The following is a 21,772-nucleotide window of genomic DNA, read 5'->3' on the forward strand; positions in this document are numbered from 1 at the left end:
GCAGCTCGTGGTTAGTGAGAAGAGGGTTTGACCAGAAATCCCAGCCCAGACAGCACTCAGAGCCAAACCTTGACAGCTCAGTGTGGCTCACCAGTGAAGATAAGCGAGGAAGAGGAAAGCCATTGCAAACCTCCACAGTCACTTACGGACTCATTGTTAAAACCGTGTTCATGGAAGACAGGTTTTGTGGTTCTGCTAAGCCGTGAGTTGTGTCTGTTTAAACTACAACACAAAAGGTTTCCTTCCATGTTCTGAGATACCTAAGCTGATAACCCTTGTTTGTTTTAGGGAGGCAGTTCCAGTGATGTGAGTTTAAAGTGTCTTCTTTATTTTTCCGCCATTTCCTTAATGGATTGTGAAAACAAACTGCTTCTGTAAGCCCAAGAAGATGATAATGCTCTTTAAGAGCCATTTAAATCCTGAGATGGAACGGAAGGGAAACCCAAGTCCTAATTTGGCCAGGTGGTCTTTTTAGTATCGGATCTTGTGAAGGACAGGACTTGAACCAATGAATTAAAGTTACGAGAAAGGGGATTCCGACTTCACATCAGGAAGAACTTTCTGAGGGTAGGAGCTGTTTGACAGTGGAGCGGACTCCCTGGGAAGGTTGCTGTCGACTCTCCTTCCTTGGAAGTTTCTAAGCAGGGGTTGGATGGTCATCTGTCATGGATGCTTTAGTTGAGACTCCTGCATTGCAGGGGGTTGGACTAGATGACCCTTGACGTTACCATCCAACTAAGCAATTCTGTGATTCTGTAAAGACCAAATGATTAACCTTTTTTTTTTTAAAGGTATCTTAGGATAACCATTTGGAATAGCCAACTCAAAACAATCCTTTCTCTGAAGCGCTATGCACTGCATGTTTGCATACATACATACTGAGAGCCACTGTGGTGTAGTGGTTAAGAGCCGTGGACTTGTGATCTGGTGAACCGGGTTCGCTTCCCCGCTCCTTCACATGCAGCTGCTGGGTGACCTTGGGCTAGTCACACTTCTCTGAAGTCTCTCAGGAGATTGTTAGCCGCTTTGAGACTCCTTAAAGGTAAATGTAAAGGGACTCCTGAATGTTAGGTCCAATCGCGGACGACTCTGGGGTTGCGATGCTCATCTCGCTTTACTGGCCGAAGCTTCCAGGTCATGCGGCCAGCATGACTAAGCCGCTTTCTGGCGAACCAGAGGAGCACACAGAAACACCGTTTACCTTCCTGCCAGAGCGGTACCTATTTATCTACTTGCACTTTGACGTGCTTTCGAACTGCTAGGTTGGCAGGAGCAGGGACTGAGCAACGGGAGCTCACCCCATTGCAGGGATTCAAACCGCCAACCTTCTGATCGGCAAGCCCTAGGTGCTGTGGTTTAACCCACAGCGCCACCCGTGTCCTTTTGGGTAGTGATAAAATGGAATATCAAATCGAACTCCTCCTCCTCCTCCTCCTCCTCCTCCTCTTCTTCTTCTTCTTCTACATACCCATTTAGTTGGAGTATGCAGTCAAAGCTGGAGGTGGCCTAGACAAAATCGGAAAGAAGGATAACAAAAATAAGCGCCTACTGGTAGTAACACTGGCATGTTGTGAGGGGAGTATAGGTGAAATTTCTATCTCATCCTAGTAATTAGACTCAGTTGCTTAGGTCTGAAATATAGTAGATCTTCCAGAGGAACCCAGTTATTGTCTTTAAAAAATATTATCAGTAGACCGTGGTCTCCCCCCCCCAGCATACCAGCGCCCACGTTCCTCACTGGTTTCAGCCTCTGCACCAACCTCAAGAGTAGCCCCATGTAGAGAGCACAGCAGCAACGCAAGCTTGAGGTTACCAGTCTATGGACCACTGCAGTCCAGCTCTCCTGATCCAGAAATCGGTGCAGCTGTCTTATTGAGTGAAGTTGGCAAAAGGTCCTCCTAGGCAAACTAAGGACCAGGGGCCGAATCCGGCCCAATCACCTTCTCAATCCGGCCTGCGGACGATCCGGGAATCGGCGTGTTTTTTACATGAGTAGAATGTGACCTTTTATTTAAAATGCATCTCTGGGTTATTTGTGGGGAATAGGAATTCATTCATTCCCACCCCCCAAAAAATATATATAGTCCAGCCCACCACATGGTCTGAGGGACGGTGGACTGGCCCATGGATGGAAAAGGTTGCTGACCCTTGGCCACTGAAGACAATTGGCCCTCCGGTGACAACTCCCAGAACTGCTCTCTCTCTCTCTAAAAATATATATATATTGTTCAGCGGTCAAGCAAATTCTGTTGCTTTAGAACTCAGAATTAGCCACTTGAGAAGAACATATTATCTACTTGAAAGAGGAATAATTAACTCATGGCCAGATTCTCCATTATCAGAATATAAAATCAAATTAAAAGATAATGATGTTTAAAGGTTTTATTAAGTATTTTTTTTTGCTCTGTGTGCTGAAGCACCGAATTAGATAATACTTTGTTCTTATTTAATTGGAAGCATGTACCATTTAACCTGTCCTGCATCTCTGTGACGAAAACACCCAAGCGAATTAATGTCAAAGTGTTCAAGAGCAGATTTGACTGGGCACAGCGTCTGGTGGCAATCTGCTGATTTTCGCCAGAGATATCCCTACCAGAAAATGGAACCTTGTTCTGTGCAGTTGTTCATGAATTTGAAAGCTTAATTTTTGTGCTGTATTTCCTTTCCTATATACAGCTTTCCCTTGTTTTTGGAAACATTGCTTTAAATAATGTAGCTGTCTGTCTGTAGAGCTTTTCAACACAGTAGTTCACTAAACGTCTTACACAATGTGCTTTACGATTGTAATGTTTCACCAGGACTTGCGGCCTTAACTCTACTTTCAGATCCCAAATGTACACTGAAGCTATGCTTTGGCTTGCCAGGCTAATAATCCTGGAGTGAGGTAGGGAGCAACCTGTCTTTAATTTATAGCTTACTCGGCGTATATGTAACATCTAACCATGGAGAGCATATTTGAAACTCTGGTCTCATGCATTGCTCTGTAGCCAGAAGGCTCTAGGGAAAATGCTGAAAAACTCTTATGAGTTCCACAAAAAGCCTAATTAAGACATAGGTTAAGAACTATTTGAATTTCCCAAGGCAAAGAAGTTCAAAATTGAGCACATTTTGGTCCCGGGTAACCAAACAGTTTATGAAAATAAAATTATATGCTTCTCAAACTTACTTAAAAAACAACAACAATTGGTATATATGACATGTGTCTTTTTAACAAATGTTTTGTCAGACCTTTCTCAGTCTAAATGAATCTTGGAAGCAGCGGTTTATATGTGCTATATACTGTTTCATGTTAATATCTCAGCTTAACTTCAGCGTGATATAGGATCTTAATAGAAGTAGGGTTGTTTATAGTTTTACTCTCCTTTCCACCCAAAATAAGCTCAGAAAGCAGCTGGTGGTTTTTGTATCACAGTCTAGATGCTAATGCTTTATTGCAATACTGTAAAGACCTGCAAAAAAATAAGCTGATTAAATAAAAGTAGCTATTATATTTCTATTCAGTAGCAGTAGCAAGGTATTCCTATAGTGATTTTATATGGTGTCTAGATTTTGCTCGGAATTAAAAGAATCGCTGGCCCATCCTACTTCTTAATTGATTCATTTTTAATTGATTGTGATCATTGGTAACAATGTTGCAGATAGATGCACTGTCTCTTGTCTCTGGTCTTGGAGTCTCCAAGACCAGTTTGGCAAATTCCATATAGTCCATCATCTTCATCTGCCATTCTTCAGTAGCTGGTAAATCTTGTTTCTTCCAATTCTTCGCTAGCAATATTCTCGCAGCTGTTGTGGTATGCAGAAAAAAAGCATCCTTTTTGGGATTTCACCCCCCACTATACCAAGTAAAAAGGCTTCTGGTTTCTTAATAAATGTGTTTTTCAGCACTTTTTTCAATTCATTATAAATCCTTTCCCAGAAGTCTTTTACCTTGGGGCACGTCCACCACATGTGGTAAAAGGTTCCTTCTTTTTTATTTACATTTCTAGCATTTATTATCATGAGTATGATACATTTTTGCTAACTTCACTGGTGTTAAATAACATCAGGGCTCTTATACAGTGGTGCCTCGCAAGACAAAAAGAATCCGTTCCGCGAGTCTCTTCGTCTTGCGGTTTTTTTCGTCTTGCGAAGCAAGCCCATTAGCGGATTAGCGCTATTAGCGGTTTAGCGGCTATTAGCGGCTATTAAAGGCTTAAGGGATTAGCGGATTAGCTGCTAAAAGGCTATTAGCGGCTATTAAAGGCTTAAGGGATTAGCGGATTAGCTGCTAAAAGGCTATTAGTGGCTTAGATCAGCTGATAAGCGGCTTAGATCAGCTGTTAAGCGGCTTAGCGAACAGCTGTTAAGCGGCTTAGGGGCTTGGGAAAAAGGGGGGGGGGAGGGAAAAAAAACCCCAGGAATCGCAAGACATTTTCGTCTTGCGAAGCAAGCCCATAGCAAATTCGTTTTGCGAAGCACCTCCAAAACAGAAAACCCTTTCGTCTAGCGGGTTTTCCGTCTTGCGAGGCATTCGTCTTGCGGGGCACCACTGTATTCTTGGGCACATTGAGTTAGGAATATAGTGGGTTAAGGAAATTGCATATACAGGAATCCTCCCAAGTCTTCTCTGAAGCTGCTGGCCCATAAACTTGCATGCAGTTTCTGTTCACTGACCTTTGTTCCATCGCAGACGCCGACTCTGTGTGTATCAGAACAAGCAGAGACTTGCCCTGTGCTCTGCCTGATGCAAGGGAACCAGGCCTGAGTCAGATTAGCCCTTGAGCCAATTTCACAGCCAAGTTTCTTAGAACCAGAACTTTCTTTTACAACTTTAAGGCCAGGTCTTTTCGTTAGGGGTCTTCAGCCAGCACAAGCTGCATCCCCTGGATTTTATATAGCAACTTCTGCCAGGAGGGTAAAATGGGACTTTCGCCTCCTGACTCAATACTTTTGTGTGTATGAATGGGTCATTTGTAGCCAATGAAAGAAAATATACCTCCTTACTTAATTAGCGAGGGTATGTATGTTGTTGTTGTTTAGTCGTTCAGTCGTGTCCGACTCTTCGTGACCCCCTGGACCAGAGCACGCCAGGCACTCCTGTCTTCCACTGCCTCCCACAGTTTGGTCAGACTCATGTTTGTAGCTTCGAGAACACTGTCTAACCATCTCGTCCTCTGTCTTCCCCTTCCCCTTGTGCCCTCCATCTTTCCCAGCATCAGGGTCTTTTCCAGGGAGTCTTCTCTTCTCATGAGGTGGCCAAAGTATTGGAGCCTCAGCCTCACGATCTGTCCTTCCAGTGAGCACTCAGGGCTGATTTCCTTCAGAATGGAGAGGTTTGATCTTCTTGCAGTCCATAGGACTCTCAAGAGTCTCCTCCAGCACCATAATTCAAAAGCGTCAATTCTTTGGTGATCAGCCTTCTTTATGGTCCAGCTCTCACTTCCATACATCAGGGTATGTATGGAGGGTATGTATACGGAGCTCAAATATTTTTGCCAGCCCCCCCCCCCCCCCGTTGAGTGCTAACAAACATAACTTCTTGGTTATGTGAACCAGGGGTGTGGAACCTTTTTGGCTCCGTAGACCAGATCTTCATCAGGGTTGGCTTTCTGGGCCAAATTTGACAGGTGGGTGCAGCAAAGGTAAACAATTTTGGGGAGAGAATAAAGCTGGGCACCAGGATCTCACCTCTCCCCAAATGCTTCCAGGGGCCCCAGCCCCTTACCAGGGATTCGGACAAAAGCATGGCGAGCCCCTGGATTCCTATAATGGAATTCCCTTGCAGCAGCAGTATTGGAGGGGCAGGCACAGCCAATCCTTACCCCTCCACCAACCAATTTTCTAAAACCAATGCCTAACCGCCACCTTACAAGTTGTGACGATTTGCTACGCAGTAGGCAAAATCCAAACGGCACCAGCCAATCAGCCAAATGGTAAAATTCAGCCAAATGGTAAAATTCCTACTAGGCCCCGGCACCAAAGCAGACGACCCCATGACAGGCATAGCAAGGTCAGCACGAACAAACCCTAAATAAAGGGAGGGTGGGCAGGTAATCCGATGTATGCAGCGAAAAGAGGAAGCTCAATGCTGCGCACAGGGAATAAATATAGCACTCCATCAATCAAATGAAATTGCAACAATCACTTCTCCCCAGCAAAAATTGGAGGTGCCCAATCAACTTTGTGGCCATCCAAACTAACCCGCCCAGCAACAGGGGATGTCATGGTTGCCCCCACCGCAACACGTGCTCTCCATGAAGGAGAACCAGCTTTGCCATGTGGTGCATGCAGCCAAACGGAGCAAGATTTAACTTGCTTGCTTGTCAGCTGAGGAGCAGGAGGTTGAATTCTGTTGCTTTGGCTGTGTTCCTCTGTTGCCTGCTGGGAGCAGGCATACTCAGCCAGCACAGGATTTAACTCTACCCTCCTGTCCCTGGCCTCAGACCTGTGGGGGGAGCCAGGTACACTTGCCCTGGGCTTTGGAGGGCTAAGCCAGCCAGGGCCAACTGCCAGGGGCCTGCCAGACTCTTGCTGCCATGCCTAAGGCATCACACAAGCTCCACATGGGCCGGCCGGCCCATCAGATGACATGAGTGATATCAGGTGATGAGCTGGCGGGCATGTTTTGGCAAAAATGGCCTTGTGGGTCAACTTGGGGTTCAGATTTGATTAGATGCTATATTTAGTGGGTACTAAGCTCTGGTTTTCCCAGTAGTGATGTATGGAAGTGAGAGCTGGACCATAAAGAAGGCTGATCACCAAAGAATTGATGCTTTTGAATTATGGTGCTGGAGGAGACTCTTGAGAGTCCCATGGACTGCAAGAAGATCAAACCTATCCATTCTGAAGGAAATCAGCCCTGAGTGCTCACTGGAAGGACAGATCCTGAAGCTGAGGCTCCAATACTTTGGCCACCTCATGAGAAGAGAAGACTCCCTGGAAAAGACCCTGATGTTGGGAAAGATGGAGGGCACAAGGAGAAGGGGACGACAGAGGACGAGATGGTTGGACAGTGTTCTTGAAGCTACCAGCATGAGTTTGACCAAACTGCAGGAGGCAGCGGAAGACAGGAGTGCCTGGCGTGCTCTGGTCCATGGCGTCATGAAGAGTTGGACACGACTAAACGGCTAAACAACAACAAATCCTTCCTTCCTCATGTTTGCGACTTCAGCAGAGTGCCATCCCTTTGCAGCTTAAAAGGGAAGCTTTGATAGGCTAGTTTTAGCTTTTTAGCTTAAGTAATTCAGGATGCTTTAAGGCAGACAGGATTTTCCCGGTATTACCTCCTTTTCTCTCCCTTAAAATAATAACTACACACAAACAATCTGGTAATTGGTAAAAATAGCAATACTCACTCGGTATACGTCTTGAACGATAACAGATACAGCGGCTTGGTGCAGGCAGGCTTAAAATGCTAATTGAGTTACTAAGACATACTAAAGCCTAGCTTTAAAATGGAGTCTGAGCTGGAGCTCAGCGTTACGGATGTTCTCGCATTGCAGATGTAATGGAAAGGAGAGGATGTGCCCAGGCAGGGAGGAATATATACAGTTACGCCATTTTCGGGACACGATAGGTAGGTGATCTCACAGAGTTCTCTCTAGCAAGTTTACAGGAAAGTTCCGTGAGCCTCAGCCTCTTTGTGCACCTCTCTGGCAAAAAAAGAATAGCTGCATGGTATATGTAGCCTCAGAGATGCGGGTGGCGCTGTGGGTTAAACCACAGAGCCTTGGGCTTGCCGATCACAAGGTCGGCGGTTTGAATCCCTGCGACGGGGTGAGCTCCCGTTGCTCGGTCCCTGCTCCTGGCAACCTAGCAGTTCGAAAGCACGTCAAGTGCAAGTGGATGAATAGGTACCGCTCCGGCAGGAAGGTAAAGGGTGTTTCAGTGTGCTGCTCTGGTTTGCTGGAAGCAGCTTAGTCATGCTGGCCACATGACCCGGAAGCTGCACGCTGGCTCCCTCAGCCAATAAAGTGAGATGAGCTTCGCAACCCCAGAGTCGGTCATGACTGGACCTAATGGTCAGGGGTCCCTTTACCTTTACCTTATATGTAGCCTTAGAAGCTAAGGAATCACAAAACGATACCAGGACCCTACAATTTGCTTTCAGTTTGAATCATTAACCCCAAAAAAGGGAAGACCCATCTGCTCTGGGGGTTGGAGGTGTTGCTTTGTAACTCAGAACTGGTGTCTGTTTGCTTTTGTCCTCCTCCCTCCTCCCTCTCTTTTCCTTTTATGCCCTGTCTTTCAGATTGTAAGCCTGAGGCCAGGGAGTATTTTATTACTGATCTTCGTAAGCCACTCGAGGATCAATTTTTTGACCGAGGAGCTGCATAAAAATGCTTAAAATAAATAAATAAGGGAGAAAGGAATTTTCATAGGGGAGAGCACTCCTAAAAAAGCCAATGCAATTCTGGGCTGCATCAATAGGAGTATAGCATCTAGATCAAGGGAAGTAATAGTGCCACTGTATTCTGCTCTGGTCAGACCTCACCTGGAGTCCTGTGTACTCCAGTACTCCAGGTAGTTCTGGGCACCACAGTTCAAGAAGGACACTGACAAACTGGAACGTGTCCAGAGGAGGGCAACCAAAATGGTCAAAGGCCTGGAAACGATGCCTTATGAGGAACGGCTAAGGGAGCTGGGCATGTTTAGCCTGGAGAAGAGGAGGTTAAGGGGGGATATGATAGCCATGTTCAAATATATAAAAGGATGTCACATAGAGGAGGGAGAAAGGTTGTTTTCTGCTGCTCCAGAGAAGCGGACACGGAGCAATGGATCCAAACTACAAGAAAGAAGATTCCACCTAAACATTAGGAAGAACTTCCTGACAGTAAGAGCTGCTCGGCAGTGGAATTTGCTGCCAGGGAGTGTGGTGAAGTCTCCTTCTTTGGAGGTCTTTAAGCAGAGGCTTGACAACCATATGTCAGGAGTGCTCTGATGGTGTTTCCTGCTTGGCAGGGGGTTGGACTCGATGGCCCTTGTGGTCTCTTCCAACTCTATGATTCTATGATTCAATTAAAAAGCGATTGGGAAGTGTTACAGCTACACTCTGTTACTGAGACGCAGTAGCAAGGAGAAGATAGTGCCTTCTTACAATTTCTGATAGAATTGTAAACTGTGTGTGCTCCTTTTGCTGGAAATTTGTAGAGCAATCCTAAACGGTAGATAAAACTTGCTTTATGAGCCTGCAGAAGCCAATGTTTTGCATTAATGGGGCTCAGAATCTTGCAGTTCAGAAAGAAGCCGTAATATGAAGCAGCTAGCTCTGCGCTTTAGATAATAGCTGAGAATTATTAGCATAATAGAGGCAAGTTTGCAGTTAGCTCATTGCTAAGTGCCATACAATAGGTGCATGTTTTGTGGGATGATTTAAAGTGATGGATGAGATTAACCAGGAGAGAGAGGGCTATTTTAATAATCAGCAAAGCAAATTTAAGTGACTTTATAGAGCTGGGTTACTTTAGGTTAAGAATTTTAGATGTTCATTTAAGAGACAATTTGGCACGGTGTCCAAAAAATTATAGCAAAGTAAGTTTCTTCGAGTAATTGCTTGCTTGAGAAATCATGTGGATTTGGTTTAGATCACAGACTGATGTTGTTCCTTGTTGAAGTGCAAAGGGGGAGAATACAGGCTGTGACTCTACTTAGCCTGAACTTGGTTTAGTAGTCAATATGTTTGCTTAGCAGGGTGGCGCTGTGGTCTAAACCACTGAGCCTCTTGTGCTTGCCGATCAGAAGGTTGGCAGTTCGAATCCCCGCAATGGAGTGAGCTCCCATTGTTCTGTCCTAGCTCCTGCCAACCTAGCAATTCAAAAGCACACCAGTGCAAGTAGATAAATAGGTACCGCTCTGGCGGGAAGGTAAACGGTGTTTCCATGTGCTCTGGTTTCCACCACGGTGTCCTGTTGCACCAGAAACGGTTTAGTCCTGCTGGCCACATGACCCGGAAAGCTGTCTGTGGACAAATGCCAGCTCCCTCAGCCTGAAAGCGAGATGAGCGCCGGAACCCCAGAGTCGCCTTTGACTGGACTTAACTGTCTGGGGGTCCTTTACCTTTTTACCTTTTACTGGAAGAGTTAGATTATTGGCACCTCATTTTGGCATTTCTACAAGATTCTTTGAGGATAAGATCACTTGCGTCCATTCTGAGCTGCACTTTACTAACATAGCTGTCCGGAGTCCAGTTTTTATTGCACAAATTGTTTCTTTTTTATGCCACATCTTTCCTACATTTCACATACTTTCCCTGGTTGGTTCTAGTGAGCTGGTAACGTGAGTGCGTGGCTTGTTATGATAATCAAGGCCTCCAAGGATGGGTGGCATAGTTACCGTATTTTTCGCCCTATAGGACGCACTTTTCCCCCTCCAAAAATGAAGGGGAAATGTGTGCGCGTCCTATGGAGCGAATGCAGGCTTTCGCTGAAGCCTGGAGAGCGAGAGGGGTCGGTGCGCACCAACCCCTCTCGCTCTTCAGGCTTCAGGAAGCTATCTGCAAGTCTTGCAAGCCCGGTGGGAGGTCAAGGCTTGCGGGCAGCAGCCTGCAGCCCAAAAGCTCGGGGGACAGCGGGGAGGCGCAGCGCGGCCACCCCGCTATTCCTCGACCTGGTCTGGAGGCTGGCGGGGGGGGGGAGAAGCAAGCTTGCTTCTCCCCCCCCCCCCGCCAGCCCCACAAGCTCGGGGGATAGCGGGGCAAGGGGGTTGGACTCGATGGCCCTTGTGGTCTCTTCCAACTCTATGATTCTATGATTCTACTTCTCTTTACAAAATGCAAAGTAGAGCAAATGTTGTATTTTAAACTTGTGCTTCCTTATTGACAAGTTGAAAACAACACGTTTATTTAGCTGGATGCCATTTCGTATTGCTGGGACATTCCAAGTGCTCTTTATGGAACAACTTGTATTGATACGGACTTTCTGGTGTTTCAGACGATCCAGATGATCCAGCCCATTTTCAATTAGACTAAACTAATTGTTGATATCAGAAATGAGCAAAGAGCCACAGCAGCATTGCTATAAATATAGCAGACCTGTGTCTTAACATCCCAAAGGTCGGTACTAAGGCAGCTGCATTCAGATCTCTACCTGTAAGTATATTATAATTTCGGAGGCTGATTTTCACCCTGGCAAATGCAGTTGTATATCACGATGATATTCTTGCGCGCTTTGAAATTGAAAAGAGTATTGACCCAGCAAAATATATTAAATTGTTGCATTTTGTATTGAAGAACAAGCATTTTGAACTGCGTTAACACTTACTTTATCAGTTCTTTGTATTGAATTACCGTATTTTTCGCTCTATAAGACGCACCAGACCACAAGACGCACCTAGTTTTTGGAGGAGGAAAACAAGAAAAAAATATATTCTGAATCTCAGGAGCCAGAACAGCAAGAGGGATTGCTGTGCAGTGAAAGCAGCAATCTCTCTTGCTGTTCTGGCTTCTGGGATAGCTGCGCAGCCTGCATTCGCTCCATAAGACACACACACATTTCCCCTTACTTTTTAGGAGGGGAAAAGTGAGTCTTATAGAGCAAAAAATACAGTATCTTACGAAAAGTAAAAGGTAGTGATGTTGCAATCCTTTTTTTGTTGTGGTTGTATAGAACTGTGTGTTATTTTGTATAGAATGGACGGGCGAGGCTAGACATCCAATTCTTGCATCTAACATAATTTAAGGGAAGCTTAAGGGTGCGAGTTTAATGTAGGAGAGGCTGAGGCAGAACTGAGCAGGCGGAACAAACTCATGTGGAAGAAGACTGGAAAAAGTTTAAAGATTATTTACAGAAATACTGCAAAATTAATGAATGTTAAAATGTTGGAATGAAGTCATATGGCTTTAGTAGAAATGTTATAAGGATTTAAGTATAAATAGATTAATAGAATTTTAAAGGTAAAATAAGGTTAGAATGTGTTAAGATAATTATACGACAGATAACAGAGGAAGATGGAAAGGAATTGCTGAAACAATTGACAGAAGTGGAATACAAAAAGGGAGGTGCGAGGAGGTCGGTGAAATAAGTGAATGAAAGATATGATATTGAAATTGTTTGAGTGTTTGAAATTGTTTGGTTTGGTTTTGTTAGTTTAATGTGTTTAGTGTTATGTAGTGTCTTTATAGTGTATTGTATTGGTTTTTATTTTTGTTGTTGTTTTTGTTTGGTTTTGTAATGTTTAAATTGTTCAAAATGCAATAAATATTATATAAAAAAGGAGGAACAAACTCATGAATTGCAGGTTTTTGATGGGATATTTACTGAGGCTATTTGCAGACGCCATCAGACAGAGGCACTGGTTGACACATTGGTGACCCCAACATTATTATCACTTAGATGGTTGGAGTGAGACTGACTCCAAACAGGATTTCTGCCTCTAGTTACTTAGTAGTTCAGTAGTGCAAACCACAGAGTTTAGTGGCCATTAGTGTCAAATTATGAGAATGCTTCCTTAAAGAATAAGATAATGAGGTTAGCTGCTTGTGAATGTATAGCATGGAGGTTATCAGTGAAGAAACTGCAAGTCTGGGGCTTAATTGCCATTTGCACATAAAGTTGAGTGTGAAAATAACAGGGTGTCATTGGAGAGTTTGAATAACTGCTACAGCTGACAGGATACAATTACTTTGCAGCTCTTTTCTAACAATAAAAAAAAAAATGTGTCGCTTCAAGTGATTTTCTTTTCAGTATTGTATATTCATATTCTGCACTTGTCTGGAGGGGAAGATCTTAATCACAGGTTAAAAATCTGCTATTTTTCTCCCCTTCTTTACGGTAGAGTTTCAAAATCAGCTTTTTGTGTGTGTGAATTGCATGCAGACCCTCAAGCTAGAGGAGAGTTTGTAGGAGTTCGAGATTCTGGCAGGGAAGGAGCTTAATGCTTTATTAAAGAAAAGTACAGTGGTACCTCGGGTTACAGACGCTTCAGGTTACAGACGCTTCAGGTTACAGATTCTGCTAACCCAGAAATAGTACCTCAGGTTAAGAACTTTGCTTCAGGGTGAGAACAGAAATCACCCGGCGGCAGCAGGAGGCCCCATTAGCTAAAGTGGTACGTCAGGTTAAGAACAGTTTCAGGTTAAGAACAGACCTCCAGAACGAATTAAGTTCTTAACCCGAGGTACCACTGTATAGACTTACAGCAGAAGCAGCCTGCCCAGTCCCCTTGCTCCGACAAACTAGGGACGGACACAACAGTAAGGACCTCAGCAAGGAGATGTCTTGACCGCATCCAGCCCGAAGTGTGTGCATTCTGTGTACAGTGAAGCAGTATACCGTATTTTTCGCCCTATAGGACGCACTTTTCCCCCTCCAAAAATGAAGGGGAAATGTGTGTGCGTCCTATGGGGCGAATGCAGGCTTTTGCTGAAGCCTGGAGAGCGAGAGGGGTCGGTGCGCACCGACCCCTCTCCCTCTCCAGGCTTCAGGAAGCTCTGCACACCCCTCGGGAGACCGGCGCCACTTCGTGCCCGCCTCCCGATGGCTCTGCAGAGCTGCCTGCTGTCTAGGGGTGAGCGCAGCTCTGCACAGCTATCCGGAGCCGGGCGCTAAGTCGTGCCCGCCTCCCGATGGCTGCGCAAAGCTGCCTGCTGTCCCGGGGCGAGCGCAGCTCTGCGCAGCCATCCGGAGCGGGGCGCGAAGTCGCGCCCACCTCCCGATGGCTGTGCAGAGCTGCCTGCATTCCGAAGCCTGGGGAGACCTGCGCGACTTACCGCTGGCCTCCCTAGGCTTGCGGATAGCAGGCTGTTCTCGGGGCTGGGATTGGGGGAAGCTCGGGCTTCCCCCGCGCCTGGGGGGGAAATATTTTTTTTCTTTATTTCCCCCCCAAAAAACTAGGTGCGTCCTATGGGGTGGTGCGCCCTATGGGGCGAAAAATACGGTACGCCACATTGTCCAAAGAGATGTGCACAGGGGGGGCCAGTCCCCAAAGCATTGCCAATGGTTCCCTCTTTCTGGGCTCACAGCCCGGAATTTCCAGACTCACAAGCGAATGGTACTTTCAAAGCAAATTGATTAGTGTACATCCAAGCAAGTATACCAGCATATATGAGCTCATTGCTGCAGCAACTACCAATTAATTTTGGGGTTATCTTGACGTCCATCATGGCGTAAGAGTTCACCTTTGGTTCTACACAGCTATCACTCCCCTCTTTTTTTAAAAAAGGAAATTCTATATAATCGGACATTTTAGAAAGTGGAAGTCGAAAGTAATTTGTAACAATTTTAAATATCAATAGTAAAACTCAAATCTGTCGAATTGAGTATAGTTTTTACATAATTGCCTTCATCTTTCTGCAATACAGAAAATGTCAGCCATTCTATCTTCTATCTTAGAATTAAGTAGATCTGCTTCTGATGACCTGATCTCGAAGTTTAAAAGCTGCTGATGGAGGTAGCAAGATTTACAATTGAACACCCTACTGGATTATCTAAAAACCAGAGAATATAATCCCGATTGCACTGTGGAATACATAAACACTTCAGATTTATATAGCTTTTTCCCCTTTCTTGACTGCATAGTTAGTATTGATCTGTTTTGTAAATTAGCCTGTTTGATGGCTTCTTTTCTTTCTTTCTTTCTTTCTTTCTTTCTTTCTCTTTTATGTATATCATTGATTTCTAGGCTGCTCATTCTAATTGCATAGCTGTGAAAAAGAAACCCATTAAGGAGCGATTCCTAGGTTTAATACGTCTTGGATGTCCGTGCTGGAAATACTGAGCTATGTGGACTAATAATAATAATAATAATAATAATAATAATAATAATAATTTATTATTTGTACCCCGCCCATCTGGCTGGTTTTCCCCAGCCACTCTGGGCAGCTTCCACAGAGACCAAAAATACACTAAGATGTCACACATTAAAAACTTCCATGAACAGGGCTGCCTTCAGATGTCTTCTGGAGTTGTTTCCTGGTTCTGCTGGATCTCTCAGCAGCCTTTGATACAATCGACCATAACATCCTTCTGGACCGTCTAGAGGGGCTGGGAGCTGGGGGCACAGTTACACAGTGGTTTCGCTCCTTCCTCCTGGGCCGTGTTCAGAAAGTGGTGGTGGGGGATGAGTGTTCAGACCCCTGGGCCCTCACTTGTGGGGTGCCTCAGGGTTCCGTCCTCTCCCCCATGCTTTTTAACATCTATATGAAGCCACTGGGAGAGATCATCAGGGGGTTTGGACTGGGTGTCCATCAATATGCAGATGATACCCAGCTCTACCTCTCTTTCAAATCAGAACCAGTGAAGGCGGTGAAGGTCCTGTGTGAGTGCCTGGAGGCGGTTGGAGGATGGATGGCGGCTAATGGATTGAAGTTGAATCCTGACAAGACAGAAGTACTGTTTTTGGGGGACAGGGGGCGGGCTGGTGTGGAGGACTCCCTGGTCCTGAATAGGGTAACTGTGCCCCTGAAGGACCAGGTGCGCAGCCTGGGAGTCATTTTGGACTCACAGCTGTCCATGGAGGCGCAGGTCAATTCTGTATCCAGGGCAGCTGTCTACCAACTCCACCTGGTACGCAGGCTGAGACCCTACCTGCCCGCGGACTGTCTCGCCAGAGTGGTGCATGCTCTGGTTATCTCCCGCTTGGACTACTGCAATGCGCTCTACGTGGGGCTACCTTTGAAGGTGACTCGGAAACTAGAACTAATCCAGAATGCGGCAGCTAGACTGGTGACTGGGGGCAGCCGCCGAGACCATATAACACCGGTCTTGAAAGACCTACATTGGCTCCCAGTACGTTTCCGAGCACAATTCAAAGTGCTGGTGTTGACCTTGAAAGCCCTAAACGGCCTCGGCCCAGTATACCTGAAGGAGCGTCTCCACCCCCATCGTTCTGCCTGGACGCTGAGGTCCAGCGCTGAGGGCCTTCTGGCGGTTCCCTCATTGCAAGAAGCAAAGCTACAGGGAACCAGGCAGAGGGCCTTCTCGGTAGTGGCGCCCGCCCTGTGGAACGCCCTCCCATCAGATGTCAAAGCGATAAATAACTACCTGACATTTAGAAGACATCTGAAGGCAGCCCTGTTCAGGGAAGTTTTTAATGTGTGACATTTTAATGTATTTTTTGTTTCTATGGTAGCCGCCCAGAGTGGCAGGGGAAACCCAGCCAGATGGGCGGGGTACAAATAATAAATTATTATTATTATTATTCTGAATGTCAGGTAGTTGTTTATCGCTTTGACATCTGATGGGAGGGCGTTCCACAGGGCGGGTGCCACTACCGAGAAGGCCCTCTGCCTGGTTCCCTGTAGCTTTGCTTCTCGCAATGAGGGAACCACCAGAAGGCCCCCCCCCTATTGGTGCGATTGGGTGTTAGGCGGCTCCTTGTCTTGTTCTTGTGTTTAAGAGACTGACCTATGAACAGCCATCCTATGCACAACAAGCTGGTGTAAAGCAAGCAGGCGTTAGCTGAGCCGAGTGGAGTGCAAGCTTGGAGCCTTTCTTAATAGATCCGAGGGCGAGAGGTTAATTGCTAAATCCTGGGGGGCAAAACTAATCCATTCCACTCCATTTCTGGCCATTTGCACAATGCAAATGCCTGGTTCTTGCTTTCTTCCAGCCTTTAGCAAGACTCCCTCTTTGCCTTCGCTTTCCCCTTGCCGGTAAGCCAATAAGGAGCATTGCTGGGAAGGCACCAGGCTGTGATTTTAAGAAAAGAGGGCAGGGTTTTCTGTTTCTCAGCTGCACTGAAGGGTTCTTGAAAACCCGGCATATATAAAAGGAGGCTGCTGGAAAGCGGTGCTCTGGTTGGCCTCTTTGGCATCCCAGAGGACCGCTTGAGTCACAGAAGAAAGGGGAGACCAAAACATTGCTTGCTATTCCAGAGGGAGATGCCTAGTTCCGCTTGAAGGCGCTGCTGTCACATCATCCGCTTATTTTAAGCTACCGTGGAGGAACGCTGCAGGCTCTCCAAATAACCTGGATAGGTAATTTTAATGCCTCGCTACCTCCATTTCCCCTCCATTCCCATTTGCTTATTTTTCCTCCAATCTGGCCCTTCTGAGATGAGAATCCTTCTGCTTTGCATGTAATATTTCCCCCTTCCTAGTCCGCTTGCAATCCCATAGCAAGCAGGGTCTTTAAAACTCTGCCTTATAATTCCTTGTTAGGCGACTCTGCTGCTTTCCCAGTAACTAAGTAGATGGCATGCATGAATAAGCTTGTCAACACTGATAACTTTCAAGATTTAAAGCTACTCTTGTTGTTTCTAATTCGTTTTATATTGGCCATGTTATTGCAGTCGTACCTTGGATTTCGAACAGTTTAGTTCCCGGATATTTTGGCTCCAAAACGCCGCAAACTCGGAAGTGACTGTTCCGGTTTATGAACTATTTTTGGAAGCCAAACGTCCGCAAGGGCTTCCACGGCTTCTGATTGGCTGCAGTAGCTTCCTGCAGCCAAACAGAAGCCACGCTTTGGTTTTCGAACGTTTTGGAAGTTGAACGGACTTTTGGAATGGATTCCATTCGACTTCCAAGGTATGGCTGTATTTTAAAACCTGTGTTTATTTACAAATAAAAATATTAGAATTGCCGTTGCAGTGTGTGTTTTTGCTAGGCATAGAGAGCATGTGCAGGATTTTTTTTTTTAATAATAATATTTGTTGCTTTTTGAACAATTTAAACACTACAAAACAAGAAAAAAAGACAAAAAAAGAACAATACAATACAGAGACACTACACAACACTAACACATTAAACTAACAAAACCAAACAAAAACAATTTAAAACAAACAAACAATTTCAATGTCTTATCTTTCATTCACTTATTTCACCGACCTCCTCGCACCTCCCTTTTTGTATTCCACTTCTGTCAATTGTTTCCATCTTCCTTTCCATCTTCCTCTGTTTTCTGTCCTATAATTATCTTAACACATTCTAACCTTATTTTACCTTTAAAATTCTATTAATCTATTTATACGTGAATCCTTATAACATTTCTACTAAAGCCATATAACTTCATTCCAACAATCTTTTAACATTCATTAATTTTACAGTATTTTTGTAAATAATCTTTAAACTTTTCCCAGTCTTCTTCCACTGACTCCTCTCTCTGGTCTTGGATTCTGCCAGTCATTTCCATGTAGTCCATCAGCTTCATCTGCCATTCTTCCCGAGTGGGTAGATCTTGTGTCTTCCAATACTTCGCAATAAGTATTCTAGCTGCTGTTGTTGCATACATAAAAAAAGTTCTATCCTTCTTTAACACCAATTTTGGTCCATGCTAAGTTTTCCCAGGCAAAGCAAAGGGTGTCTAAGGCTCTGAGCCTATGCAGTCCTCTCTATTTGTGTGTCTCCAGTAAAGATCCCACGGATTTTATTGCTACGTGCTTCCCTACAGGTGTAACACGCAAGTAGATGTGAATGCACGCATTCCTGCAAGGGCAAATCTGCTGATCAACAACACTAGGCTTCCTTGACAGGTGCAGCACTGCGCTGTTCCTGTGTCAGCGCTAATTTGTTTAAAGGATGAGGTGTGGCTTTATAGGGTGAATTTGAAAATGTCAGCCTCTTCTAGAACAAACATCCAATTCGGGATCCACCGCCTCTCTCTGCTGAGCGGTGGCAAGACCCAAGGCATTCCTGGCACTCACCCTGGGTCTGTGTTCCTTTGGAGGACTGAGGCATGGCAGAGGCTGTCGTAGCTTTCAAAAATACAGTTTATTCACCTATTTGCACCTTCCGTCTTCATGGAGAGAGTCCAGATCTTACAGTGTGGCCATTCCAAGAGGGGATGTGTTCCCCCCATAGCTGTCAAGTGTCCCTTATTTGAAGGGACAGTCCCTTATTCCAGGGCCATGCCCCGCTGCTGTCCCTTATTGATGGATGTCCCTCAAATGATGTCCCTTAAATTTCAAAGGAAGCAGCGCCTCTCCCTCCCTGCTGGCCAGGGAGGAGGGAGGCTCCAACTGTGTTGCTTGGCTGTGTTGCTCACCCAATAAGAAGTCTAAGAACGACTGGGGGGTGGAGCTTGCATGCCTTGTGTGTGGATAGTTGAGGGGGGTTTTGAATGCTGGACGCCATTTTGTTGCACGTGCTGCTGCAAACTTTGCAGTGCAAAGCCAGGCCAGGGAGCCATCTTAAGTTGAGGCTGCATAGGCCTTGTGGTGCATGTGATTCAGATTCTATTCAGTTGAACCTCTGGTTACAAAGTTGGTTGGACAGTGTTCTCGAAGCTACCAGCATGAGTTTGACCAGACTGCAGGAGGACAGGAAGACTGGAGTGCCTGGAACAGGTGAGGCCGCAGGCCCCTTATTTTGGCTGCTGGTCCCTTATTTTCAAGGCTGCTGGTCCCTTATTTTCAAATCTGTAAGTTGACAGCTATGGTTCCCCCACAGAAGTGCAGCCACAGAGTCTGTGTCATCTCTCCCAGCCAGCCTTCAGCCAGCCTGCCCAAGATGGATCCCAGTCTCTCTTCCTCCTCCTTCTGCCCAGAACACTCTGCTACAAAACTCCCTTTTCTTGTCACCTCACACCTTGGCAACCTTCCGAACCCCCAGTCTCTTTGGGGGCAAGGGGGGGAGGACAGTTCTCTTGCATTGCCAATGGCCCTCAGTTGCCCTCTATTGTTTCTTAATGGCCCTAGCTAGGCCAGGTGTTTTGCACAAGCTAGCCCAGGAATTCCTCTGCAGCTGGTATTTCTGCCTTGACATCCCAAATAATCAAAATCCTACAATTTATTAATTCCTAGGTTCTTTTGGGGGATCTCCCAAATATATAACAATTATCAAAGGCAACTGTTGGCACTTTGGATTTCACTGGCATTTCAAGCTGAAGAGTATTTTGAGAAAACATGCAATGACTGTATACATGAAAACATTAAACTATGCATAGAATTAAAAAGTAAAACTACCGTATTTTTTGCTCTATAAGACTCACTTTTCCCCTCCTAAAAAGTAAGGGGAAATATGTGTGCGTCTTATGGAGCGAATGCAGGCTGCGCAGCTATCCCAGAAGCAGAACAGCAAGAGGGATTGCTGCTTTCACTGCGCAGCGATTCCTCTTGCTGTTCTGGCTTCTGGGATTCAGAATATTTTTTTCCTTGTTTTCCTCCTCCCAAAACTAGGTGCGTCTCGTGGTCTGGTGCGTCTTATAGAGCGAAAAATACGGGTAGTTTGTCATAGACATACTCTTCATTTGACGTAAGTGCTAGCTGTAGTAAACTAAAAGGTGAAGGTTGATTTCCATCCTATGTGATATTCTGTAACCATCTGTTTCTGAAAAACCATCTTGTATCCTTTCCCATGTGTTTCTTTTTGCATTTTCTAACAAATATTCTTTATTTGCTACATTGAGAAGTCTTGGGAATTCTACGTGCTTTGTTTAGCGAGTGCTCGGAGTCTTTTCTCCTCAAAAGGGCCTTCTGTATTGCAACATGAATGGGAGCTGATACGGAGAGTCCCAGAAACTTTGGGATCTTCTGGAGAGAGATACATTAGATTACTCTTTTCTCATTGCTGAGGCTGGAATCAGCTCTCATAGTCTGAATCACCCTGCTACCCCAGGTCTGTGGGGCACAGGTGAAATCCCCCTTACATTCTTCCAACTGTTCTGGATCCAGTGTGCATTTTATTCAGCCTCATGGGAGTTGTTGTGAAACTTTTTGTTGGGGTAGAATGAGAGGAGAGGTCTACTCATGTTGTGCTCCCGAATCATGTGAAAAATGTCATGGGATTAAAGGGAACGATGTGATGAATGTTTCTAACGGTGAGCCACATCCGTGGTGCTGCCATTGTTGCAAATAATAATAATAATAATAATCCTGGCAGCTTCTACAAAGCTCTAGAGTAAAGCAGAAAACTGTGCTGTGTCACAGCCATGAGACACGGAATACTTTTGACATTTCCCCAACTTTATAGGTGAGTTTTAGTCCTTTCTAGTTGTGTCCTAGGAAAGCCACCAGTTGTGCATCTTTTCAATACATTGTTGTTGTTTAGTCGTTTAGTCATGTCCGACTCTTCATGACCCCATGGGCCAGAGCACGCCAGGCACTTCTGTCTTCCACTGCCTCCCGCAGTTTGGTCAAACTCATGCTGGTAGCTTTGAGAACACTGTCCAACCATCTCGTCCTCTGTCGTCCCCTTCTCCTTGTGCCCTCCATCTATCCCAACATCAGGGTCTTTTCCAGGGAGTCTTCTCTTCTCATGAGGTGGCCAAAGTCTTGGAGCCTCAGCTTCAGGATCTGTCCTTCCAGTGAGCACTCAGGGCTGATTTCCTTAAGAATGGATAGGTTTGATCTTCCTGCAGTCCATGGGACTCTCAAGAGTCTCCTCCAGCACCATAATTCAAAAGCATCAATTTTTCAGCAATCAGCCTTCTTGATGGTCCAGCTCTCACTTCCATACATCACTACTGGGAAAACCATAGCTTTTACTATACGGACCTTTGTCGGCAAGGTGATGTCTCTGCTTTTTAAGATGCTGTCTAGGTTTGTCATTGCTTCCAATACATTAATGATATGTCAAAGTAATATTTGGTGCTTAAAAATCGTGAGTTGGATCCAGCTAGTTGCATTTAGGCCCCATTGAAATCAATGCGAAAGTTAAGCTCCATTTGCTTCAGTGGGTTGCAGAGAAAGTAAGTCCACCTGAATGGGGCTTCCTGCCAGGTAAATGATGAGATGCATTGTGGTCCATGAAAGGTTAGGCCAGAACAAATTCGTTACTGTCTAAGGTGCCTCAGTGGTCTTTTTGTTTCAGCCTTAAATAGTTACTATGCTGTGTTTTCTTTTATGAATTAAACAAAATAAATGGTTTGCTTAGTGTAATGGTTCTAGGGGTTGCTCGTGCGTAAGTTGCTGTTACTCC

General features: G+C 45.3%; 1 protein-coding gene across 5 annotated transcripts in view; it reads left to right on the forward strand.

Moving 5' to 3' along the window:
• DGKH (diacylglycerol kinase eta) overlaps positions 1–21,772 on the forward strand; it is a 112,811-nt gene that overhangs the window by 20,560 nt on the left and 70,479 nt on the right. The window contains exon 1 of one of the 5 annotated variants that reach the window (XM_083448572.1): positions 16,351–16,891. The exons of the other annotated variants lie outside the window; for them this stretch is intronic. The gene's annotated coding sequence lies outside the window, so the exon portion shown is untranslated. Of the gene's footprint in view, positions 1–16,350; positions 16,892–21,772 lie in introns of those variants that run through there. 5 annotated transcript variants of the gene reach the window in all.

The sequence above is a fragment of the Podarcis tiliguerta genome (genome assembly GCF_965153285.1).
Source record: "Podarcis tiliguerta genome assembly, chromosome: 7".
Classification (NCBI taxonomy): Eukaryota; Metazoa; Chordata; class Lepidosauria; order Squamata; family Lacertidae; genus Podarcis; species Podarcis tiliguerta.